Raw genomic sequence first — 27894 nt, 5'->3', positions numbered from 1 at the left:
TCATAAAAAAAGGATCTTAAATCCTCTGTTTTGCTTGTAACTTAAATAGGCATCTGGCCTGGGGACTAGATTTTTTTAGCATTTGTCATTGTAACTGTGGACTATAAGCCTTATAGAGATTCTGGAACCTATAATGGTTCATTTTCTATGATAAGGTTAAACTTCATCATCATTTCTTCTTTGCTTTTCCTTCGGTTCTTTTTTTTAAACATCTTATGATAGAGAAAGTCAAATATATACAAAGGTAAGAGAAAGTATAATGCATCTATGGGTCCTTTTAACTAATGGCCAATATGAATTCTATATCCCCACCTACTACCCTGTCTAACCTACCCTTGATCATAGTTAGGCAAATCTCAAATGTTGAAGTATTGCATTTGTAAATATTTGAAGATTTTTTTAAAACATAGCAATAATACCACTAAACATATTTAGCATTTGCATTTCTTTCATTGTCTTATATTTTTTCCTGTTTTTGAAAGTTTTTTGGAATAATGTTACAAGTATAACATTCAACCTAAATGTCTTAATTCTCTTTAATCTGTAAGTTTTCTTTTAATTCTCTTTATGAGGTTTATTTTCTCTACAATTTATCAATATAGAAATCAAATATTTTGTCCTATAGAATTTTGACATTGCTGACAACATCCCTATATTTAACAAGTTATTCTGCCATAATTCTATAAATCAATATTTATTAGAAATTTAAGCTACTTAATGGAAAGACAGCAATTCTATAACATAGAATAGCTACCTCTTTTAATTTGTAGACCTAAAACATCATAGAGTTTACAGATTAGAAATAATCTAGTTTTTTTTTAAATTTTACAAATAAGAAAATCCTTACTGAAATGAGTAAATTCATTCAGTATAAAAGGACAGCTTAGGGATGAGTGCTATGAAAGAATACCCAATCCCAAGTCCAGCTCCTTTGAATAAGCCAGTCTATTTTATCAAGACTAACTTATTAAAAGAAAGGAAGCTATCTAAAAGTACATAATTAAATTTTACTGTAAAGCAACATTTAATTTTTTAATTCAATGATGATTGTAGTTGAAACATAGAGTTATATTTTCTATACAAAATTACAGAAAAATATAAGAAAAATTTGTTATAATAATGTAGAACTTGGAAAATACTCTTACAAATTACTACTAAAAATATGGTTAAAATGTATTTTTTAAATATTCATGAAAGCATCTCGAACTACGTAGAAATAATAATAAATACCTGGGCCAAGATCTAGTAGAACATAGAAATCTACAGAAGTGAGATCAACATGTAAGGCTACTTTTCCCAAGGGCAATATCTGATGTGAGAGAGGCAGCTGAGAGGCTGGACAGTACTTGTAACAGCCACACAAAACTTTGGAAACAAAAGATACAATCTAAATTCTGTCAAGTGTAGGTGCCCTGGAAAATTAACTCATTCCTAGAAATGAGATGCCAGAAGTTTGTATTTTAAGCAATAGAATGAAACAGAAGTAAAGTCAATGTGAGGACTGCCCAGGGACTGAAGCCCAGTCACAGATCATCTGGATGACTCAGAAGCTTTCGTAAAGAAAGTAATTAACGTGATCCTTGCCTAGTATAAAGTTGAAGGTAACCCCACACATAAAGAGACTAGATAATAGAAATCACCAAAAGAGGAAGATAACAGAAACTGATCCAAAGATACCCCAGATAATGAACTTGCCAGATATAAACCACCTAACTATGTTTAAGATGTTTATAAATATAACATCACATTTTATAATTCCAGAAATAAAAATTATGAACATTGATACTGCAGATTTGATAAGTCTGTCAGAAGTATATGAACTGCAAACTGCTATACCTGCAATTCTAAACTCACTGGTAAACTTAAAAAGCAGGTGTGACAAAGCTGAAGAATGAATTAGTAGGACAAGTTCAGAAAAAAAAAAAAAGATCTTGAATGAAGCATCAGTAATAGAAAGATGAAAAATACAAAAGCAAGCATAAAAGTCTTGAACTCGGCTTTCAGAAAGATGAGTGAGTGTATTTATCCTTATTCCTTCCCCTAAGTGTAATAAAGAACTAAAACAAAAGGTGGAGCGATGGAAGGAAGAAGGCAGCCTGAATATGCACCTTGGAACCAGAGGAACAATGAGGTGAGTTTCTAAGATTTTTATTGTCGTATATCCTAACTTGAAGCTGCAGAAACCAGCAACCCGGAAATGCCAGTGGGTGCAGATCAAATAAATCTCCAACAGAAGCCTGCTCTCTCTAGTCAGGGGACCAGGAAAAGAGGAACTGAGCAAGAGAGAATGCATTTAGACATTAACCTCTCTACTCCACCCAAACACCAGAGAAAAAACGGTGCCCCCCCCCCCCGAAAGTGCTGTGAGGAGCCTAGACTATTTCCATCCTTGGTAGGTGGTTACAAGGCACCCCAGTCTTCCTGTAGGGGCGGTCAGAAGTCAAATAGGAATGCAGAACTTTGATCCCACTGGTTGGAGTCAAGCCTTTCCCCATTCATTGTCAATGAACACTGTGTGGGGAGCCGGGACTCCCACACATCCCAACAGCAATAATGAAGTACTGGGGTAGAGTACAAGGATTCTTAATGGTGAATCACAACTCTAACCATAATCCAGCAGGCACGAGGCTATACCCTCTACATGGGTTCAGTGGAGATCACATAGGAAGCAATAACTAAGCACTCCTACCTCTCCCAGCTAAGAAGTCAGGGGAGGCCTAATAGGGAGCTAGAACCCCTATCTCTGCCTAGCAATAAGAAGTGGAAATTGAACCACAGTGACCTATCTATATACCTACCAAAATGGCTAAAACAAAATAAACAAAAAAAGTTTTTTAACACCCAACATTTGCAAAGATGTGGAGGAAATAGGTCACCTATACATTGCTGATTAGAATATAAAATAATAAAGCTACTTAGGAAAATAGTTTGGCAATTCTTAAAACTAAAATGGACTTGCAGATATGACCTAGCAGTTGCACTCTTGAACGTATATCCAAGAGAAATAAAGACTTATTCTCACTCAGAAGCTTGTATGTAATATTCTTAGAAGCATTGTTTATACTAGCTAAAACTTGACACTAACATGCAAAAGAATGAAATGGACCACTTTCTTACACCATACATAAAAAAATGTTCAAATGGATTAAAGACTTAAATGTGAGACATGAAATCATGAAAATCCTGCAGAACACAGGCAGTAACTTTGACATCGACCATGGCATCTTTCTAGATAGATCTCAGGCAAGGGAAACAAAAACAAAAACAGACTTGCCAAATACTGCATACTACCCAAATGTCCTACAGTGAGTGAGTGGCGAAACAGATCGTAATATATCTATACCACAGAATACAATCTTGCAGTAAAAAGGAACAGACTGTTGATGCATGCAACAACTTGAATGAACCCCAAATTAATTATGCTAACTGAAAAAAAAAAAAAAAAAGCCCATCTCAGGGCAGCTCCGGTGGCCCAGCAGTTTAGCACCGCCTTCAGCCCAGGGTGGGATACTGGAGACCCGGGATTGAGTCCCATGTCAGGCTCCCTGCATGGAGCCTGCTTCTCCCTCTGCCTGTGTCTCTGCCTCTCTCTTTGTGTGTCACATAAATAAATAAATATAAAAAGCCCATCTCAAAAGCTTATATATTGTAGGCTTTTATTTTATTCATGACATAATGTAATTATATAGAGATTGAGAACAGATCAGTGAGCTAGATGTGGAAAAGTAACATCACGTAGTGTTATGATGATGTACAGTTAAGTATTTTGATGGTGGTGGTACTTACGCAAAGCTACACATGATAAAATTCCATAGTGTTATACACCTTTACAAAAATAAGTGCATGTATTATGGTGAAATCTGAGTAAGCTCTATAGTTTATGCTTTTGCTATTGTAGTATCATTACTTATGATGTTAATACTGAGGAATGATAGCTGAAACAAGCACAAAACCTCTCTGTATATTTCTTTGCAATTTCCTGTGATTCTATAATTATTTTGAAATAAAAAGTTCAAAATAAATTAAGTCATAAAGGGAAAAAATGATACCTAGAAAATCTCCAGCCTTGTGTAAATGAAGAAATAAATTATAAATGACCCATATAGAAGAATACATCACAACGGAACTTAGAAAAATTTTGGACAATGATCATGAATATAAGCCCATCACCTCATGTGGGACACAAACAGAGCAGTACCTAGAGGAGATAGTATGGAAGTGGGAGGGTCTCTATTTTAAGCAGTATTCCAAGGAGAAATCCTCTTTAAAAAAGTGATGTCTGGGATCCCTGGGTGGCGCAGTGGTTTGGCGCCTGCCTTTGGCTCAGGGCGCGATCCTGGAGACCCGGGATCGAGTCCCACGTCGGGCTCCCGGTGCATGGAGCCTGCTTCTCTCTCTGCCTGTGTCTCTGCCTCTCTCTCTCTCTCTCTGAGTGTGACTATCGTAAATAAATAAATTTAAAAAAAAAAAAAAAAAAGTGATGTCTGATTGTACTAAACTGAGAGAATGTGCCAAAAGATTTTAGGGAAGAGTTACCCAGGAAGAGCTGCAAAAGTCCTAAAGGCAGGAATAAGTTTAGAATGACCCAGAAATGGTAATTGTAAATAGTCATTACTTTATTTTTTTTTTACTTTTATTTATTTATGATAGTCACACAGAGAGAGAGGCAGAGACATAGGCAGAGGGAGAAGCAGGCTCCATGCACCGGTAGCCCTATGTGGGATTCGATCCCGGGTCTCCAGGATCGCGCCCTGGGCCAAAGGCAGGCTCTAAACCGCTGCGCCACCCAGGGATCCCTAGTTATTACTTTAGAACCAGTCCTAAAAAGGATAAATGAACAACCACAAAAAAAAGGTCTATAGCATTTCAGCCAATTTTTGTCCAAAGCATTCATTCATCTTGGTCCTGGTCACTGCTTGGAACCCTCAAGCTGTTTTCATCATCATGGCAGGCTGACTTGTTAACTTGCCAATAGAGTACAACTGCAAGTCCTTCATGAGTTTTGCCAGAAAGCTGGCTGTTAGATTTTCACTAATTTTGCAAGCCAATTGAGGCCACATAGAAGCTTGAAATCAACCATGGTGAGAAAATTTATACCATGGAAATCAGAGGTGGTTGTTAAACATTATTAGTATACTACCAAAGAAAGATTCCTAGTAGATCGTACATAGCCTGCATCGTTAGAATATAAGGCTACTGGAAAAGAGAATGAATCTTTTTGGTGACTAAAATGGGCTAGACTATCAAAGCTGGAGTGGGTTCCACTGAGAGAAAAATGAATAGAGAATTTAGTTCCATAAAGGGGTTCTGAGGAGGAATAGAGTCATAAAAATGGAGTGATAAGGGGAATGTTCATTTCAAGCTAAAAATATTTAGACATCAGTGGTTTCAAATCTTATTTCTTCTTAAACTCTATTCCCAACTTCTCTCTTTTGAAAGATAGCACCTCCCACTTCAGAGAGGAAGTAGAAGGAATTGGATTTTTTAAAAAAATATTTTATTTATGAGAGACACAGAGAGGCAGAGACATAGGCAGAAGGAGAAGCAGGCTCCCTGCAAGGCACTTGATGGGGGACTTGATCCTGGATCCCAGGATCATGCCCTGGGCTGAAGGCAGAAGCGCAACCACTGAGCCACCCAGGCATCCTGAAGGAATTGAATTTAAATTCTAATTTCCTATCACCAAACCCACAAACCAATCACATCTGTGTGTTTCATGGCCTCCCTCTTTTCTGACAGTGGAGGAGTATCCCACTACTGGTTTGTCTTATCCCTCTACTTGGGCTGGAAAGTCCATAACCTCCTTCCCCCTCTTGATTTACTATTTCCAATTACAATTTCAAAATTCTTACCTTACTAGAACTCTCTTTTATGCTGTCTTCTAAAAATAATTGTGTATCTTGGCATTCATGAAGCCACACATTTCTTGGTTCAACCCCCTCCCAATAAATAGAAAGGTCTTTCTTTCCATAGTTATGATTTCTTTTTTTTTTTTTTAATTTTTTTTTATTTATTTATGATAGTCATCAGAGAGAGAGAGAGAGGCAGAGACACAGGCAGAGGGAGAAGCAAGCTCCATGCACCGGGAGCCCGACGTGGGATTCGATCCCGGGTCTCCAGGATCGTGCCCCGGGCCAAAGGCAAGCGCCAAACCGCTGCGCCACCCAGGGATCCCCCATAGTTATGATTTCTTATGAAAACCACTTCATCAGAGCATACAACTTATGCTCTATCCATTTACTATGCTTTATTTTTAATGGCTCATTATTACTTAACATGGTAATACATTTTTATAATCTTTTCCTTTGTTTTCTCTTTTCTGTTAGAAGTCAAAACCTGTATTGTTCACTGCTGTAGTCCTACCATCTGCAACAGCAGCATTAAATAGAAGTTTCAACAGTGATGAAAATGTTATAAATCTATGTTATCTAAAACAGTAGGCATTATATTAGCCACATAATCACTTGGAATCACTACTGATCACCTGAAATCTGGCTAATATAACCCAGGAATTTCTTGTTTCATTTTAATAAATTTGAATTTAAATAGCCACATATGGCTAAGTGCTACTAAATTGGACAGTACAGATCTACACCACAGTATCTGTAACATAAAAGGAGTTCAGCAGGGTCTTGTTGAAAATGAAAAAATGCATGAATGAAAAAAAAAGGTATGAAAAAATAAAATACCTGCAATCAGCTTATAGTTTATAGATTTGAATTTGGACTTTCACCTTCCCTTCCATCTATTCAAGCTTTCTGGCATTTTCTGGCAAAAGCTAAGTTTTTTTTATTACAATTCTTGTTTCCATACTCTACTAGCATGTTACACATACAGTTCCTTTTGTTTCATCACATTAGGCTATAATCTTAGCAAATCACTATATTCTTCAAATTTTGTTTGCTTTCTCATTGCTAAAACAAAATTTCTGAGCTATTTATCTTCCTGATAAATAAAAGCCCTCTTTATCTCGTGATTTTATTCACAATTGTTTTAAATATACTTATGAAATATTACATAGCAACATAAAATAAAAGACCTTGTATTCTACAATGCAAACTAAGAAATAGGTGGTTAACACTTATTTGTATTATTCAATGGTCACATTTCACTTCCTCCCTCACCAAAAGTTACAACCATCAAAATTATAATCTCCATAGTTTCAGTTTATTTTTGTTATATAGGTATCTCATAACAATATATTCAGTTTTACAACTTTAAATGAATATTATACTCTACAAATCATTCTGGGATTTTTTATTGTTTAGTACATTTTTGAGATTGTGCTTTTATAAATAGCTTTCTTTCATTCTTTTACTACTGTATAAAGTTCCATTGTTTTAGTACACTGTTCTCCTATTGATGAACATTTGTTGTTTTAAAATATATTTCCTATTGTAACTAAGTCTACTATAAGGTCTTTTGCATATTTTTGTGTATCATATAGACTATCTCTAGTATATACACGCGGTAAAGTACATTCTTGGTTGTGGTTTTTGGCTTTTTAAATCTTCAATAGTTTTAGATAAAGTCCTTTGTTATTAATGCATTATAAGGATCTACTCCCAGTTTGTGTTATTTGAAAATATATTTATTTTGAATGGAAATAAGCATATAAATCAGTTTGGATCACCCATTTCCCAAATCCACAAATAATATTGAAAGTCAGTAGTTAGACTATTTAGAAACTCATTCTCAACACCCACAAAAACTAAAGCTTAAAAGTCAATGATAGTACCATATCATCCTCTAAAACCTAATAAATTGTATTAAATACTTCATCTCTTTAAGATGCTACTTCTTTTCTTTTTTTTTTTAAAAAGATTTTATTTATTTATTCATGAGAGACACAGAAGAGAGAGGCAGAAACATAGGCAGAGGGAGAAGCAGGCTCCATGCAGGAAGCCTGATGTGGAACTTGATTCTCCAGGATCACACCCTGAGTCAAAGGCAGATGCTCAACCACTGAGCCACCCAGGCATTCTCCTTTTTTTTTTTTTTTTTTTTTTTGAGAGAGGGAGAGCAGGAACCTGGAAGAGAGCGAGCATGAGACAGGGGGAGGGGCAGAGGAAGAAAGAGAAGCAAACTCCCTGCTGATCATGACCTAAGGGGTAAGTAGATGCTTAACCCACGGAGCCACCCTGTGCCTGCCCCAAGATGCTGTTTCTTTTTATCTGTGTTATTTTCATGGCTTTGATAAAGCTATGAAATTAATGTGCTACTTTCCTGTTCTTTTCATATCCTCATGAAAATATTAAGCAATTTTAGACTTAAATCATCTCAGTAGCCATGATTCCCTCATACATTCTTTTTAGTATTCAGTGCAAACATACTGATAGTCCTTCAGTAATTGTGGAAAACATGTTTATTTTTTTATTCTTACTGGCTCTTTCTATAATGTAGCTGATTCATTTTATGACAATTTAAATATGCCTAGTAATGGTTAGAAGTCTACATTCTCTTCACAAAGAAGATAAAAGGTCTGACAATGGGAAATACTTCATAAACTGTTGGAATATTAAAAAGTAATTACTTACTTTTCCCAATTTTTCATCCCATACTATAACTGAGATTTTAAACTCATTTAAAGTTATGATCCAAATATAAATTATGTCAAATATTCTATCTAAATAGCTTGCAACAGGAAATAGGTTAAACACAGCTAATAAAGAGCACAGAATACAAATGCAAACTATCAACTAAGGCAGCAAATAGGAATCAGAGTCAGCATCCAGGCCAAGGTCAGTAATCAGAGATTTGATCTTAATGGAGCAGAGGAATGACCAACCACAACTGAGACTAAATATCTAAAATGTCTAAACCAGATTGCCAATTATATTGGTTCTTTTTTGATGCAGATGAGAAAACTCAGTTTAAGCCAAAACAAAAATACACCAAGAAACCCCCACAGAAAGCAAAGAATAAAACATAAAATGGAGTATTTATGGGAAAGATACTGTTTCTTTGTTTTTTTAAGGATTTTATTTACTTATTTGAGAGAGAGAAAGAGAGTTCCTGAGCAAGGGGGAAGGGCAGAGGGAGAAACAGAATCACTGCTGAGCGAAGACCCTGATGTGAGACTAGATGTCAGAGCCCTGGGATTATGACCTTAGCCAGAGGCAGGTGCTTAACCAACTGAGCCACCTAGGCACCCAGAAAGATACTGGTTAATTAGTAGGAAATATCAGCATCCATCCATAGCAGAAGCAGGAATATAAGGACTTAGATGCCATCAACATTCTCTGTATCTTGGCCTCAGGTAATCTTCTCATGCTCATTCTAGTTTTGTTTCTATAACATGTTTGTGTGTGTGTGTGTGTGTGTGTGTGTGTGTTTCAGAAATCTTCTCTCCTGGGATTTATATTGTAGAGCTTCAGCCATCAAAGTAGTGTTGACTCTTTCTCAAATTTTATTCCAGTTATCTCTGGGGGTATTTTAATTAGCCTTACTCACAACAAGTGCCTATTTGACCCATTCAATTATTGCTGGGAAGTCAGGATATTATTATTGTACTAGCTTAAGTCTGTTCTCTTATTCCTGGCCACAGTTATGGCCAGAGGTGAGGCTACCATCCATTATCATAAGCTGTCCCCACTATAATGTTGCCAGTGGTGGAGTAGAGGAGAAGATAGGGAAATAAGTCTCCTCAGACATCCTCAAAGACTTTATTCCAAAAATGACAGGCAGACTAACAGTGGTCTACATGGAAGAATATTTCTCCATAATCACTTTCTACCTCATAACATGGAGAAACTATAAAATAATTTATTAAGTGTTATGTAAGAGGGATTTGGAAAAATCTAAGAGACTGGACTGAATTATCTTCTAAGATCCACTTTAATATTTGGTAATGCTTGATTTATTTCATTTTAGCCATACATTGATTCATTTAGCAGTTTTTAGTTTATATCTTGTTTATGTCACCATGCTACTTGTTTAAGATACAAAAGAGTAAGACGTGTCCTCAAGGTACTCCCCAATTTGATATATATTACATATTTTTTGTAACACCAAGGAATTTTAACACAAACTCTAAAAATTATATCTCTGTGAGACAATAAAAATATTCCTTAGTATATTCCTGTCACCCCTTGCCTCTTTATCACACATTCCATATTCTAATCATACCAGTCATCAAAACAAGCCATACACTTCCATGCTGCCATTCCCTTGCACATTCTTCTTACTCTCCCTTTCCTTAAGTGTCTATTATGATGTCTCCTTTTACTTCTCACCACAAAACAAATTTACTCCTCCCTATACTTTATTATTACTTAAGTGTTATATATTGTAGAGTTTCTTAAATAATTATGCACGTATTTTTTTCCCCATTGAATTATGAGATATGAAAGGAGAAGAATGTTGTCTCATTTTTTATAATCAAAGTGCAACAGCATAAAAACTAAAAAAATGGTTGTAACAAGATGAGGATAGTGAATAGTGGAAAATTTTTGAATGACCGTAAAAATCAAAGTTAGAGTTATTGTTAATAAAACAAAACAAAATAATTGGTATTTACATATATTTATAAAGAGATTAAAGATAACATTTTTTCATTAAGTAGTACAATCTTACCTTAAATGTAGAAAAATTTCATATTTATGATAAACTATAGGTCAATATTTTAATCATAGGTTCTAGAAAAAACATTTCAATTTTCAATATGCAATTTTGATCATTTTTTGAAGTGTAATTAACATAAAATATTAATTTCAGGTATGCAACATATTGATTCAGCAGTTCTATACATTACTCATTGATTAATTACCATCATGAGTGTAGTCACCGTCTGTCATCATATAATGTTATTACAGTATATTGACTATATTCTTTATGCTGTACCTTTCATCTCTGTGACTTATTTATATGTAGAATCTAAAAAACAAAATGAACAGAGAAACAAAAGCAAACAGAAAAACAGACTTAAATACAGAAAACAAACGGGTGGTTACCAGAGGGGAGGTGGGTAAGGCAATGGATAAAATAGATAAAGGGGATTAATAGGTACAAATTATCAGTTTGGGAATAAATAAGTCACAAAGTTGCAATCATATGTTCATTCTTTACAACCATTTTCAAGTTTACTTCAAGAAACCATGAAAAAAGTTTGTCAAAGTTCACCCATTAAAAACAGATAATAATACTAAATATGCATTTATCAAATATTGACTTCCATTTTAACCCAAGTTCCAAAATTTTAAAAATCCTATTGTAGAAAATTTATACAACAATAATAGAAGAAAGAATAAATCCTGCCTCGTGTCCTCGTGTGTTGATTTCACAAGCACATTTTTTTCTAATCTTTTATATTTTATTATATAATGTATACATTATATATTGTATAATATATAGATTATGTATAATATATAGACTATATAGATTATTTTGTGGCAATGTTGAAGATATTGCAAAATGGTAAAGAAAACTGGAAAAAGACAAGGCTTTAAAAAAAAAAAGACAAGGCTTTTTTCACATTTTTCTCACACATATCTATAGTAATTTCTTTTATAAATCTTTAAGCTCTATTCCTCTGATTCTTAATCTCTTCTTTCTTTAATAAAGTCCCATTGACTTTATATTATGTTTGTATAACATCCAATGGATTAGAGTTAAGATACATTAAATATTACAGCTCATGGTTTTGCTAGAGCCAAATACATCTTCAGAAAGATTAGATATAATCTTTCTCTACAAATCAAATTAGAACTGAAAAAGTCCGTTTCCACACATATATTCAGAAAGAAATCTCATACCATATTCTAAATTTGTCCAAGAGATGAGCTTTTCACCTTTTGGTAATTACTTGAGACATAAAGAAAGACAAGTAAGTCAAATCAGCTTTTATGATGTTAAATATTTCATAGGTCAGTATCATGTATTGTTACTATTTCACCTCTAAGTTACATCAAATAATTTTTACAGTGAGTGTCCTGAGAAACATTTACATATGCTGACAAAATATAGTCTTTAAGTCATTCATATACAAGAGCTACTTTATCTCTGAGATGAAAAATAACAAATTCTTATAAATTTGAAGCTTTAAAATTTTTATGGAAGAAATATTTTAATTAGAAAATACTATGCCATTTTACTTTGAGACAGACTTTGCTCTTGAAGAAATGTGCCTTTTCATTTGACTCTTTTTAGAATGTGAACTACTTATTGAACACTTTTGACTATTTCTGATAAGGATTTAAGAAAATATATGGAAACTTTGGAAAAAAAAAAAAAAGAAAGAAAATTATGAGGCACAGTCCCTGGTGCACTCCAAAAGTTTCAATTTATTTGGAGACATTACTACTAACTTCATGAAATAGCTAGAGTCCTGACAATGAAAACAAAAATGATAGTTTGAACTTAAAGCATACCTCATATGCTTTTATTTTCACAACAACCTATGAGGCAGATAGGATTACTGGCTCTGTTTTGCAAAGGAGACTTGAAATCACTGAGAGGTTAAGCGCTTGCCAATGACTTGGACCTGGGCAGTGTAGAACTGGATTTAGCCCTGCACTCTATCATCATGCTGTTCTCTAGCTACAGAGATACAAGGGAAGTATTGCAACTGGTGTTCATAGGGTAAAACAAAAGCAAGAAAAGAGTTCTCAGGACACCTTAATGTGCTATTGTATACAGTAACTCTTTAAAATAAGAACAAAATGTGCAATATTTCCCAATAATTTGTAAAATGTAAACCTGATTTTAATAGAATCAAGGGAAATGATTATGTAGTCTCTGTTTGAGACTATAGAATTAGGCTCAAAATCAAAAAGGGAAATGATTATGTAGTCTCTGTTTGAGACTATAGAATTAGGCTCAAAATCAAATAGATTAAAAGTTTAAGAGCAAAAGGAAAAACAGGTAGAGGAACCTTTATATAAAAATAAGATGAGAAAGGTCTCTGAGCATACCACCAAAAAATACATATAAAGTTCTAGAGCTCTGACTCCATAAAAATTTAAAGCCATCCAACTATTTTTTTTAAAAATCCCTCAAATCAGGAAGCAATTCTTAAAATGTGGGTAACAAAATGTTTATGACTTAATATATAAAAAGTTATAAAAATTGGTGAGAAAAAATGAAATATTCAAACAGGAAAAAAATGAGCAAAGATTTTGAATTGACAATCCCTACACACACACACACACACACACACACACACATTCTGGGGGAAAGAGAGCAAAATGATATAAAAAAACTATTTAGTCTTAGTAATTCATACAATAAAACTTTTTTTGCAGAAGTTATGATATAGTAAAGTAATAGAAGAATCCATTTATCACACAGCGATAGGTAATACAGACATGCAAACTGCAAAAAAATGTCTATATCGTCAATGGATATATTACCTGAATCTTATGGGGAGAGAAAATAATATATAATAGAAATAATCTACATTTCTTTTTAATAAAGGAAACCATAATTTTAATTTAAAAAGGGACCTCTTTTAATCAGGAACCATACTTATGAAATAAAAAATGTAAAGAAAAATCACTTTTACCTAGAAATTTTTTTTATTCAGGTAACCATATTATAAATTATTTATCTTCATTTGCCATTTAAACTAGAGGATGTAGAATATTTATAACCTATGGAACCAAAGAACCTATTTGTTAATAAAGTAAGCTTAAACTGGAGATTGCCATACTGCTATAGTAAGGTTATATGTGCTGTTTTGCTGTAATTCCACATAAAAAGATAAACACTTGTAAAAAATGTTTTCTTTTCCATCTAAGATGTATAAACTTTGTTTTTCAACACTTTTGGTATAAGTATAGATAATTATGAATATAACCATATTAATGTATATATTATGAATAATGGTAAATTTCCTGCTGAACTGGTGGGATGGGACCACCAAGTTGAAATTTAGTTGAATTAAAAGAAAATTTTAAGTGTGGTATTCTTTTTTTTTTTTTAAAGATTGTATTTATTTATTCATGAGAGACACAGAGAGAGAAGCAGAGACACAGGCAGAGAGAAAAGCGATCCCCGTCTCCAGGATCACGCCCTGGGCTGAAGGCGGCGCTAAACCGCTGAGCCACCCGAGCTACCCCAAAGTGTGGTATTCTTTACACAGCTCAGTTTATAGACTAAGATCCAGGCTTTCTACATCAATAGAAGTATATTGCTAGTGGAAAAAATCATTCTAATGGAACTCTAAGTTTTACTTAGGAATGGCAGTAATATATTTTTTCAACCCCAATGTTAGTATTAACCTTTCGTGCTTTTTCCCCATATACACACACACACACACACGCACACACACCCCAATATAACATCCAAGGTGTACATACCAATAAAGGCACTTCCTAATTTTATGCACTCTAGGATCCTCAGTAACAAAAAAACAAATCTCTTGAAAAAACAATTCTGGTAACGTATCTAAAGGATTGAACCTAGCAATAAGGAACACATTATCTCTATACTATTTCCATCTATAATTCATTTATAATGCTTTACTAAGAGAAACCGTAAAAAATATTTTGAGAAATTGTTTGCCTTTTCCCATTGATTTAATTACTTTTTTAAAGATATCAACAAGCAACTTCCTTGAAATTTTTCAAATTATTGTCTCTTAAGAAACTAAATATGAAGACAATTCAGTTACATTGATTAATGTGGTATTAAGGTATATAAAATGTGACCTTCCCACAGGTTTATTTATTGCCTTTATAAGAAAGACTCTGATATTATCCATTATTCTAAGGTTATATTTGAATAATGAAGAACACTATTCAATGTCCATTAACCTTCACTTAGAAATTTTAACAACATTCACCAAGACTGTTCATTCTGCCTGTCATTTTTATTAACTTTGTAGGGTTTAAAGGTTGGATAATCTGAGAGGAATTCTGAGTTTTCACATAGGAAATACTTTAAAAATTCTATTTAGAACTGTTACCTAGTGCTGACTTTCCTGCTTTTACAAAAGAATTATCCCATACATTGCCATGGAGCCTCCAGAGTATATCTGATTTTTATTTATCCAGACTCCCTAAATGATCTTCCCCAAAATGCAACTACTGGATTAATACAAAGCATGTGTTATTGAATAAGAAAGAATTCTAGTTTATATGAACTATCAAGTTAAAATTTAATAAAAACCGAAAGACTAACTCTTCCGTGAATATGACCTTGGCAAAAGGTCATGTTTTATTTTGTTTTTTTCCCTACTACAGGTCTTCAAACACTAAATTGAAAACAGGTAATGCACTGCTGTCACTCACCCCTTAACCCACTACTCATTCAGAGTTCCTCATCTTAGGTTCTTTACCAGAGGCCCATAAGTATTCTGAAGGGAAGAAAAATATGAGACTAAAACTAATCAAACTCCAATAAAAAATATACAAAAAATAAATAAATAAAACTAATCAGAAAATAAAGAATACAGTGAAACTTGACAATGAAGCTTTATTTCCCTCTAACTACAGCTTTAAGCTGTTAGTTGAAAAAATTTAATAAAATACTGAGGTTTCCTATTACATGTTTCATTCTAAACAGTAATGTACCTTAATAGCTTCCCACTCCATGACTGGCCAGTAATTCAATACAAGTGATTTCTTTGTTTGAAAGGGTATACTTTCCTATACTTTTGAAAAGGAAAATCAAAATGGATGTCACTATGAGGTTATCATTAGGCCATGGGGAAAAGAAGTAAGTAATTCTTTTATTAATGATTCTCTTTTTGAAAGATTTTAAAATGTAAACATTTGGATTTTTAAAAATTATTATGATTTAGCAAAGATATCAATACAAGCATTACTTATTTATACTTTCTAGGAATTATATACTTTTCACTCCTATATGATTTAAATTGTTAATGTTCAGTATAGATATCAAAGTTCATCCAGTGGTATCACTCTTGAAAAATATTAAATCACACTGGAAAATCAAGCTTTCCACTAATTTCCTCTCTTAAATTATCAGTTAAGAGAAATTGTTTGCTACAAGATAAACCAAAGATATAAATAAAAATAAATAAATAATAGCGCCCAGTAAGAAATCTGTGCTTAGTGAAATAACAGACAAATAGAGTGCAAATGTGTAACCATCTGGAGAATAAGAAAATCAAAAGTAATAAGCAGCATTCAGAATTTATTACAAAGAAATTATGCCAAGAGCTTCTTACTGCAGTTTTCTATGGAAATGTTCAAATTAGTGGGTAAAGAAATACATTATATACAACATATTTGGGCCCTACTGATATCATTTTATACATAATCTCATGGCATAATATTTGCTAAGTAATCTAAATTAGCTTGGCTATAAATGCTGTCATACTGATTGAAAATTTGCCATCACACCACAAAGAGCCAGTCATAATAAATGAGACAGTTTGGTGAAATTGTCTAGAGCCAGAGGGATATGATATTGGGTCATCTTTGACAGTGTATTACAAAATACAAAGAAATTAATAAATCTAAAAGCAATTGAAATACCAAACAGATACATAATAGAGGGTAGAAAGGAGAGAAGACATAATGAAAACTAAATAGATCAAAGAAACCAGCAAGAGTTCATCATCATCTGAAGGAGGGGTATAAAGTGGGATCCAGAATGGCTCCCATCATCTTCAGAAGTATAGCTTTGACAATTCCACTTCCATTCGCTACTTCAGAATCTAGGATGGAGACAGAGGAGGAAGGGAAAAACAAATAAAATCTTCTTTCCCACTGTCTAAATAAACCCTCAGAACGTGCCCTAATTCCAGGAATCAAATTCCATTGCTAGATGGCATTTTCCTGCTCTATCTCTGTCTGTAGAGATTGTTTGTTTCTTCTTTGAAGCCACAGTGCTTGGCATGTATTAAATAGACAAAAATATTTCTTGAATGGAATTTTTGAACTCTGGGTGACAGAACATCTCCAGAATCTTAGTTAGAAGTGTTGATGATTAAGGGAGCAGAAAGGAAATTTCTGAGCCCGTTTTCTAGAGCTGTGCTGTCCTATACTAAATACACTAGCCATATTAAATTTTAAAATGAAAACTTCTGCTCCTTGGCTACACTGGCCACCTTCAAGGACTCAGTAACCACAGATAGCTAGTAGCTACTACATTCTGGGACTGAAGAGATAGTGATAGAACTGTAGAGAAGTGTTTCAGACAACATTGCTCTAAGCATGTCAGTAGCATATGATAATTTTCCATACATATTTTCTAGACTCATACTCATTCACTCAGGAAATATTTATTGAATGTACATTACATGCTAGGCACTGAAGACACAAAAATACACAAGATCCCTTTATAACCATTTAGAATCTTTTGTGGGTAGTCACAATCCAGTGCCGTGCCAGAGGCTTAATTGAAAGAGAGCATGATTTGAGGCAAAAAAATGATCAAGAAGAAGACTACTAATCAAGGTGAATATTTTTGAAATTAAGCCAAAGGAAGTAGAAATGGAGAGGAGAAGAAAGAACCAAAAAGTATTTAAGAGGCACAGATTGCATTTTTTGGTAAGCATTAGTTATGTTAACAGAGAAGGAATCTAGAGTAACTCCTGGCATGAGAGGATGAATAGATGGGAATGCCATTATCTTCATTTGAGTCTATGTGAGGAAGAACTGGTAGGATTTAGAGGAAAGATGACTATTTTAAATTTATATATGAGTGCTTTATAATGTTACACGTGTGTCTAATATTAATGAAAAATTTGAAACGAGCTAGAGTTTCTAGTATTACCATTTTAGAGCTGGTAGTTTGATGAGATCACACAGCAACAAAAAGCAATCTTGACAATGAGAGCCAAGAAAATTAATAACTAACAATTCCTAGAAAATTTGCACAGGAAACAGGAATGAATGGGGTCATAGAAACCAAGAGAAAAGAGTTTTAAGAAGGAGCAAACAACCTACAGAGCTTCAGAAAGTTACATAAGATAAAGACTAGGAGGAAAAAGGCCATTTAATGTGGCAGTAAGTCATGGGTGACCTTAAATGACAGTAGTAGAGTTTGGGTAGCAAGAAGCCCAATGAATGGGCTTGAAGAAAAGATATGCATAAACTACTTTTTCCAGAAAATGAACAGAACAGATACAGGATGGAAAGAGCTATACAGGAAGTGATATGTAGATAAAAGAGGGGATGTTTATTTGTTTGCTAGTTCTACTATGAAAAAAGCTTGTGCATTTAGTTTAAAAGTTGCCATCTCCATAGGCTATGCATATAATGGGTTCATTTTAGCTTGTTTGGATTAATTGCAGCTTATCTCCAGAGCTACTGACCCTTGTCCAACACTATGGAAAGCCTTAACTAAAGATAAATGATGTTTTGAAACCATGGGTCTGTGAGTTGTTTCAAAGAAGTATATATCAGCCTGCCAGCACTGTTTAGTAATAATAATTGGATTTATAATTGCATCTAATTTCAGTAGAGCCTGGAGAGGGGATCTTTCAAACTAAATGTGGGAAACATAGCTAGAATATGTCTGTATGAGGAGTTCATTATAAGAGATCTCCAACATGAGAAGGTTTGGGTTTCTTGCTTACAGAGGTTCTTCAGATGCACAGCAGTAGTGGATCCAGACTTCTCTGTACAGACATACATATGCAACTGTTTAGTCCACTGACCAAAAGCACCTATGTGACTCAGAGGTGGGAGAATAAAGAAATCTGTGCCTGAGATCTCCGGACACTTTTCCATGCATATCTTCTATTGTTTCTGTGCTACATCCTTGCCTATAATAAGATTGTTCTGAGAGCACAGAGTAAACGAAGTTCCATAAACAGTGGAACATTAAAGGCGATTAACACATAATTGACACTGACTAACATGTTACTAGCCAAAATGCTCATCTTTCTTCAGTCCCTCAAAGAATTTGTCGTAAGTGTGAGTTGGGGGCTCAACAATTACAATTCCTGAGAATAGTTTTCTCTTCGAGGAAAAAATATATAGTCTCATTTCCACAAAACAAATTTAAAAGGAAAATAATTGTCTAGTTTGTCCACAAAACATCTTACTAACCATCAGCAATATTTAGTTTATTTATAGATAACTGATTTTCTATGCAAACAATTTTATTAGTTTATTAAGAGAAGCAGTCCATTTTAAGTACTTGTGCCCTGTTGGTTGTATTTGGCCACTGCCCTTTCAACCATTTCGTCACCCTCTACTTTCACCATGTGATTTTACATACCCAGCTCATCCATTTTGTTGGCTGTGGTTCAATCCAAATGATTTTTAGTATCCTAATGGTGGATTAAATCCCTTCATTTCACACAGAAAGGTCTTTTAATTATCTCTGCTCATGTAAACATCCTATAAGTACCCAGGAAAAGAGGCCAGATGGTAGTGTTCATAGATACAGACTAAGGTGAAATACAGTGACAGAGTGATGAAAGTAGATTATCAGTTTAACCAAGTGCCAAGGAACATATCTTTTAAATCAGTAAGATGTGGGATTAAGTTCCAGAGGGGCTCCTTACCAGCTACATGACCTTGAGAAAGACTACTTAATGTATTTGATCATCAGTCTCCTCCTTTGGAAAATGGTGAAAACAATAATGTCTCAAAATGTCATGAGGATTAATATAACATGTATATGCAAACTGTTTAGTCCACTGACCAGCATATAATAAGTGTTTAATAAATAGCCATGATTTAAATTCAGTGAATGAGAGTTCACTAACAAATTACATATTCATGAATACTATACTTAACCTGTCCAATTCTCTCCATATCTCAGTTTTAGAATATGAGGGTAAAATTAAGTTTACTTAACTGCATTTCTATGAACATTGAGAGACTGAATATACAGATGGACAAGGGCCAAACCATATGTAAAAATAGAATTCTAACCCACAACCTTCTACACCAACCAGTGCAGGAAGCCAAACCACAACTTCTGCAGTAATCAGCCAGGAACAGTCAGGACTTTGTCAATTTCTGCCAGCTTTCCTAATATTTGCCTGTACTTCCAACTCAGGACCAGTCAGAGAAAGCCAAATAAGCTCCTCAAACCAATCATGTAGGATGCTCAGCTCCTTGTTGGCCCATCTCCAGTGTCCCCTTGTCGACAGCCTCCAATCAGAACACACCTACAGTCTTGTCTCTCTCTCTCTTTTTCACTAGAAAACTTTACCACTCCCTTGTCCCCTTTGAGTACCTGCCCTAAACAAATGATGGTGGCTGACTCCCTTGCTATTGCAGGCTCTGAACAAATAGCCTCTGTTTATTTTTATTTGGGTGGTTTTTGTGTCCATAGCATTATAACTGAGGTTAAAAGTTCAGCATCAATTTTGAAATTCCATATATTTTTATTAGTGTTATTATTGTGCAGAAAACACATCATGATCATTAAGGCTCACCCATGCAGCCATCTGCTTGTGAATGTACAATTTTTCCACCAGGCACATAATCCAAAAGCTTATGATCAATCCAATTCTCTTTCTTACATCATTACCACAATACAAATTCTTCACCTACTTTGAGTATTCCAGCTGCCTAATCTCCCTCCCTTTCCTTTCTACTATATATCTTTTCTGCTTTCCATTTTGTCTAGATTCCAATGTCTAGCATTTTAGCAATTTTTTAGTCAATAGTCTCATTAACCTTAAGTTTCATATGCCTGGGCAGCCCAGGTGGCCTAGCGGCTTAGCACCGCCTTCAGCCCAGGGTGTGATCCTGGAGACCCAGGATCAAGTCCCATATCAGCCTCCCTGCATGGAGCGTGCTTCTCCCTCTGCCTGTGTCTCTACCTCTCTCTTTCCTCTCTGTGTTTCTCATGAATAAATAAATAAAATCTTTAAAAAAAATGTTTCATATGCCTAAGTAAACTCTGGGTAGACAAATATTGTTTCTATTTTTTCTCCAGAAACTCTCCTTCTTAAGGAGGGTTCCTTGGTTTTGAGAAATTGTTTGCCAACTCCATTTACATGGTTAAATAGATTGCTATGAATCCTAGTAGTCCTAACCTCAACATAAATGCTCCAGGGATAGGCAGGTGAACCAACTGGAGTCAAGGAGTCTCATCCCAGGGCATTTCTAGATTTTTCTTTTTGGGAACAAGGATGGGTATTTATGAGTTCAGAGCTCTTGGAAATCATAGTTTTAGCCTAGTGGAATAAGCCTGTGTGAGAATAAAGTCCATAGTTGAAAGGAAAAAGAAAATATATGCATGTATCATTCACTGCCATAGAGCATAGAGAAGAAAGAACAAAGTCTGAGGATATAGTAACAGGTTAGTTGAGTCTGAGGTTATGTTGAATCTGAACAAGAGCGGAAGAGAAAAGGCTGAGTTGTATATAAGAGCTGTGGCAGTTCCTAACATAATGGAACTTCACCCAAGTAAAATCAGATTAATGTTCAAATTTATTGTTTTGATCGTTCTGGAAATTAGCTAGATATGGTTAATAATAAAACCTTAAGAATGCAAGAATAAAATGAGAAGTATTATGAATTCAGGATAGAAATGCCACTAGTCGTGGGCAGTCTGGGTGGCTCAGTGGTTGAGTGTCTGCTTTCTGCCCAGGTTGTGATCTCAGGGTCCTGGGATGGAGTCCTGCATTGGGCTCCCCACAGGAAGCCTGCTTCTCCCTCACATATATCTCTGCTTCTCTCTCTGGGTCTCTAATGAATAAATAAAATCCCCCCAAAAAAGAAGTACACTAGTCTCACATATAAATATCTAAAGTATAATTCAACATCAACAGCTCAAAATCCTTCAAGTTGTTAGATGTTTGGATGTGTCTGACAATTAGCCATCCGTTTGTCTTTAAGTTCTAACTTTGCTAAATGGTGTCCTAAACCCAATTTTCCAAGTAGGACCAAGAAGTGACTTGGTGGAGGGGAGGGACAGTTAGGGATATTAGGCAGTTTTTTGTTAGGCATGAATGAGGAGGGTTTAAGCAGGTGCTGGCCACACTGTCAGTGCTACCACTGAGGGTTAACAGCCACACCTTCAGAGCCACCTCTAAGGGCTAACAGAATAGGAAAGACCTAGCCACAGAGCTGGCTCAAAAGCCACAAGGGGACTTCTAAGTGCTGAGCATGCCCACAAAGGGTGAAACTTGCCCTTAAGTATCTTTAAGGTCACAAAAGCTCATTAGACTATAAATATATATACATAAATGAATACAGTTATAACAATGCATCCTGGGTAGGCCAGTGCTCAAAAGCCAAAATGTTATATGACCACTGGTTGTCAATCAAAAATGTCAATCAGTGCCAAATTTACATATGCAAAAAGCAGGCTTAAAAGGATGCCTCTAGGGATGCCTGGGTGGGTCAGTGGTTGAGTGTCTGCCTTCCTCTCAGGTGATGATCCCAGGGTCCTGGGATCAAGTCCCACATCAGGCTCCCCACAGAGGAGCCTGCTTCTCCTTCTATGTCTCTGCCTCTCTCTCTCTCTCTCTCTCTCTCTCTCTGTCTCTCATGAATAAATAAAAAAATCTTAAAAAAAAATAAAAGGATGCTTCTAAAGTTTCTGGGTGTCATTGCTACTCTTGTTCAAGCAGTGGCCTGCTTTCACTCTTGAAAGTGTACTATATTCAACTGCTCAATAAACTCTCCCCATTCAGGTCTTGGGTCTCCAATTCTCTAGTGCATTTGAGACAAGAACTGAGCTACCCAGTAACAGAGATATCTCTAGAATGCTACATTTGGGTCAAGATGTCCAGACAGATCATGCAATAGTAAATGGCCCTGGGAAATGACCAAGTCAATTTTCAAATATTTATTGAGCATCCAATGAGTGTCAAGAAAGAAATAGAAAATTCTTTGAATTGGAAGTGAATCTTGCAGATTCTCAGGCCTTAGTTAAGTCGTATCAGCTGTGTGCCTCATTTTCCTCATTGGCAGAAAGGAGGTGTTATTGTGGATCATCTTACTTGGGGTGCTATAGGACAAAACAAATTCCCAGCCTCTGCCCTAACTAGGTGTGCAGTATTTGGGCAGACACTTGAAAGACAAAATATCAAAAGAAGAAAAATAGCAATCCAAATAATAATACATGAGCCACCACAAGGAGGCCTTATAAGCAAAATAAAAGGTAGAAATAATTATTAAAAGAGAGCTTAGGGATGCAGTTCTGGACAATGTGAAGTACAGCTGGGCGGCCAGTGGAGGGAGACTTTACATCCCTTACCCGAGCCACGGGGATTTTTCTTAAACTCGCCGAGTGACAGCCCGTAAGGGATTGATTAAGGAACTGACCGAGTGGGGTGTAACTCTGGGCGCAGGCGCCCCGGCTCCTCGGGTCTGGATGCTGCCCGTGGGAGCCGTGCAGGCGACCAGAGGAGTGCGCAGCCCGACTCTCCGGCTCCGCGCGTTTCCCCCGCCGCTCCTGCCCAACCCCGCCGCCTCCCCGGCGCCGGCGGCCGAGGCCCTCCGGGTCGGTTACTCGGTGTCCAGGCAACCGCGGGGCTCCAGGCTCGCGCCCCCGGGGCCTCCCGAGCGGGTGGTGCGCCCGCCCCGCGCCCCCGCCCCGCCCGCCCTGCGCCCTCGCGCCCTTCCTTTAGTAACCAGCTCGCCCGCCAAACTCCTTTTCCTCTTCACTAAAGAGGGCGGGGTGGGCGCCAGTCGACGCCTCTCCTAGAGCAGTTACTAGGAGAATCAGAGCATCACAGACATATTAAATCCGAAGAAAGCAGGACTCTGTTTCTTTTTCTCAAAAAGCTGTTTCTGGTATCCTCATTATCATTTCTGTTAAAGGGAAGCCTGCCAGCGGCTGTTCTCTTTTGCCCCTTGGTGCAGTACAAGAAAGACTAAGTGCTAAGCTCTGTGAGGTTTGGTTGTTGGGTCTAAGCTGACTTTAGTATTGAAAAACCTAAACACTATTAGGGAGAAAAGGAAAACTTTTCTTTGTACCTGGAGTTCCAGGTGGGGAAAGTGAATTCAAGCCATTTGTGTAAGGGTCTATTTTTAATAAAAAAAAAAAAACAATTTTCAGGGGGGATCCCTGGGTGGCTCAGCGGTTTAGCACCTGCCTTCGGCCCAGGCCGTGATCCTGGGGTCCCGGGATCAAGTCCCATATCGGGCTCCCTGCATGGAGCCTGCTTCTCCCTCTGCGTGTCTCTCTCTCTCTCTCTCTCTCGCTGTCTGTCATGAATAAATAAATAAAATCTTTAAAAAAAAACAATTTTTGAAGTATGGTAGGTCCATCTCACAAAATATTAAGTTGCATAAAATGTATGCCTAAACTTTGTTTCCTCTTCAATGAATATATATATACTGTGACCTGAAATAGACTTCAAAAACACTGGGGCACCATCAGCTGCCTTCTCAAATGAAGCAAACCACTAGGTGATAAACTAAAGATACTTAAAAACATAGCATCAAGATAAGAATTAGTATTCTCACACAGACAAATCGTATTTCCAGGCAACACTGGAAACAGGCAGAGGCCAGGAAGGTTAAGTAATCAAAATCTATGGCTCTGCCTTTCTCTCTCTTTGTGTCTCTCATGAATAAATAAAAAAAAATATTTTTTAAAAAAAAGAGTCAATTCAATTAGTAATTCTTTACAATGGTGGGAAATCAGCAAGGCCATGTGATTATTCCAGCCAAAGATGCAAAAAAGGAAGAGGTCTTAATATTATATTTATATATGCAGAAGCAGAGCTCTTTTTTGTAATTAAAAAATAGATTCCAGAATGTACTCTCCACTTTCCCATCTTCTTCCATTAATCATTTAAATCTGACATGTTAGCAATACAATGTTAAATTTAAACTAAATAAATCATTTGCATACCAATAAATATATATTCATGAGGATTCAAAGTATCTAAATGAATATATTAAAACAATACCTAGATTTTTCTCGCAAAACAAAACTACCTACAAGAAACCTTTCTTGACAATTTTCTCTTCACTTATTAGAACTCATTGATAATTGCTATATACCTATTATGATAGATTTTTTTTTAAGATTTTATTTATTTATTCATGAGAGACACAGAGAGACAGAGACAGAGACACAGGCAGAGGGAGAAGCAGGCTCCAGGCAGGGAGCCTGACGACTGAATCTCGGTCTCCAGATCAGGCCCTGGGCTGAAGGTGGCGCTAAACTGCTGAGCCACCCAGCCTGCCCCTATTATGATAGAATTCTGAGATGAATCCCAAGGACCCTACCTCGTGGTATACATTCTCTGCCTAATCCTCTGGACTTTTATTGTTTTCATTAGCTTGCTGTATGGTACAATTGACTTTTGAAAGGGAGACCATCAAAAAAATAAACAATAAAAAAATAAATAAAAAGAGATACCATCCAGGGTGCCTTGGACCTGATTGGATGAATCATTAAAAGGAACTGGCCTCTTCCTGGAGTCAAAGATTTGAAACCTCAGAGGGATTTGACACCAGGAATCTTTTCCAGTGTCAGCTTTGAAGATTGAGGGACCATGTGGCAAAAATGCAACCATCTTCTAAGAGCTGAGAAGGCCCCAGCTGACAGCCAGCATGGAAATGGGGACCTTAGTCCTATAACCTAAAGGAACTGTATTCTACCAACAAGTCAAATAGACGTGGAAAAAGAATGTGCTCCAAATGAGAATACATCCTGCAGCAGCTTGATTTTGACCTGTATGTCCCTGAGCAGGCAACTCAATCAACCTCTCCTGGATTTCTGGCCTATAGCATTGTGAGCTAATAAATAGATGTTATTTTAAGCTGCTGCACTTAGGGTAAGTTGTTAGGTAGTATAGAAAACTAAAACTCCTATTAATTTAATTTGAATAAATGAAAGTGGGATTTTTAAATAAAGATATAGGAGTATCTCAGGAAACCCAAGGCAAGATTGTAGCAGACACTCAACTAGGACAGAAATCAGACACTGTAAAGTTAAACCAATACCAGATCAATTATAAATAAGAATACATAGATAAGGTCATCTTATTAGTAAATATAAAAACAAACTTTCTCTAAAAATAGAACAAATACTTTTCTATAGGTACAATAAAAGATAAAGATCAGAATGACAAAAATAGAGGAAATAAAAATACATTCCATGAAAAACTATCATTCAAGAATGAGAGAAAAAACATTTTTTGAAAAAACAAGGAGTTTACCATTAGTGGAACCATGCTAGATATTATATTTTAGGAAGAAAGAAAATAGTATAGATACTGTAAAGATATTTGGTTGAATCTAAACAATTTTCAACCATATGAAAACATATCAAGTATAAACATGTCCTATAGTTGTTCTTGGCTTTCTCTTCCTAATCAGCCCCTATCTAATTAGTTCTTAAGACCTGTGCATGCAACTATCTTAATTTATCTCTGACAGTGTTTGAACATTTCAAGAATTAAATTTAACAAGAGAATGTTTTAGACTCCTTTTTTACTTACACCAGAATTATTTAGAGCTGCTTTTATATTAAATAAATGCATACCACACCTGCTATAGAGAATTAGCTGAATCCTTCTATTTATTTATAATAATGTTTTATTAAGATGGACCGGCAGAGTCTTCAGTAGACAATTGGAACCAGTATCTAATTATATCTGAAAAAGTGGCATGCTATCAGTTTCTCTAAATTAAAATTTACTGTGTTTGGCAAGACACTCTCCAAAATTCAATTTTCTTACATCCAATCACTTTTTACAAAAACTTGATTCAGTGTTACACTGTAAGTAATTCACACTGATGTACAACGAAAGTAAGTTCAAAGAGACCATTACTAATGTTTTTCTATAATGAAATATGATTTAAAATATTTGAAGACCAAAAACATTTTGCTTTATCATCAATGCTGTAGAATTTGGAGAATATTCAATGTAGAATATTCATGTGCTAAAGATTACCTTTAGAACTTTCTAAAGTAAATCTTCAATGCTTCTAAATACTAAACATTCCTACAGATATCCCTGTTGCCACCCTCTGTAAGGTTGTAGTCATTTGTCCAGGAAAGCACCCCCTGAGTTTTCATTATAAGATTCCATTCATCTCATCTGCATGTCATAAAGCATCAATCCATATATTTTATAGAATACATACAATCCAATACTTCATCAGAGAATACAATCTTGAAGTCTCTCTAAGCAGTTTTATCAAAGTTTGCCCGAAAGGACACTATTTACAAACCATATGTTGTTTTAAAGATGTGGTGTTTGAAGACTTTCCTGTGTGGTTTCAGATATTTTCCTGAATCAGATGCAACCAACATCAAGTTACCTGTTTGAACATTATTAGCTTTCCATGTAATGGGGTCATTTTAACAGTTAATGTTACTCTTTCAACTTTTATCAAATGGTACTTTCATTAAAAAGGTATGTGAAATGTACTACAATGTTAATTTAGATAATATTGTTCATCATATCACACAGTAGATCACAAAGTTATGCGTAGAAAATTAATGTGTGTGTGTGCAAGAGAGAGAGTCTGAATGGATTGAATATCAGGAGAGATCTGACAGGCAGTTGTTTAACTCAAGAAATCAGTGTAAACCATGTATAAATTATGAGATTCAGATAGCTATCTGAGTTTCTTCTCTTATCCTATCAAACAGACATGAAGCCTAATTTTAGCAACCATGTAAGCCCTTTGGCCCTTATTTTCAGCTGCCACTTACATTACATTAGCTTTCATTTTATATTTTGTTGTATATGATCTTAAATTTGTTGTGAGAAAAAGTTATGTAAGCATAAAGCAAAAGTGAATATGAAGGGAATGCTCAGTAAAGATATAGCGAGTGAAATTCATGTCATTTTATAAGCTATCAACATAAGATTCTGCACTCTGTGGGGGAAATTAAGTCGCTATTTTCTAAGACAGTCATGATTTCATCTGATCCATAATACTGTCTTAGCGAATTTAGAAATTGCCTATAAGATAACATTGACCATAGCATTGAATCTAGTGTTCTAAAATTGATTAAAATAGTGAAAAGTACCAGACTTGCAACCTGCTAAAGGCATAGTTCTCACATATCCAATCTCCCATGGAAACAGACCTA

At 35.5% G+C, this 27894-nt stretch overlaps 1 protein-coding gene and 1 long non-coding RNA gene across 11 annotated transcripts in view; one reads left to right on the top strand and one right to left on the bottom strand.

The window, feature by feature from the left end:
- Positions 1-23335, bottom strand: part of CCDC178 (coiled-coil domain containing 178) — a 426023-nt gene extending 402688 nt beyond the window's left edge. For 3 of the 10 annotated variants that reach the window (XR_007412090.1, XR_007412089.1, XM_025429200.3), the window contains exon 1: positions 23154-23335. The gene's annotated coding sequence lies outside the window, so the exon portion shown is untranslated. Of the gene's footprint in view, positions 1-10768; positions 10876-23085 lie in introns of all 10 variants that reach the window. The other 7 variants (XM_025429205.2, XM_025429207.2, XM_025429204.2 and 4 more) reach the window with 5 other exon arrangements.
- The window catches only part of LOC112647897 (uncharacterized), a 77404-nt gene that overhangs the window by 6821 nt on the left and 42689 nt on the right, over positions 1-27894 (top strand). Inside the window, exon 3 of the long non-coding RNA XR_003128557.2 lies at positions 2046-2131. This is a non-coding gene — a long non-coding RNA (uncharacterized LOC112647897). The remainder of the gene's footprint in view (positions 1-2045; positions 2132-27894) is intronic.

This window comes from Canis lupus, chromosome 7 (genome assembly GCF_003254725.2).
Source record: "Canis lupus dingo isolate Sandy chromosome 7, ASM325472v2, whole genome shotgun sequence".
Taxonomy (NCBI): domain Eukaryota; kingdom Metazoa; phylum Chordata; class Mammalia; order Carnivora; family Canidae; genus Canis; species Canis lupus.
This window is presented reverse-complemented; position numbering and strand designations above follow the sequence as displayed.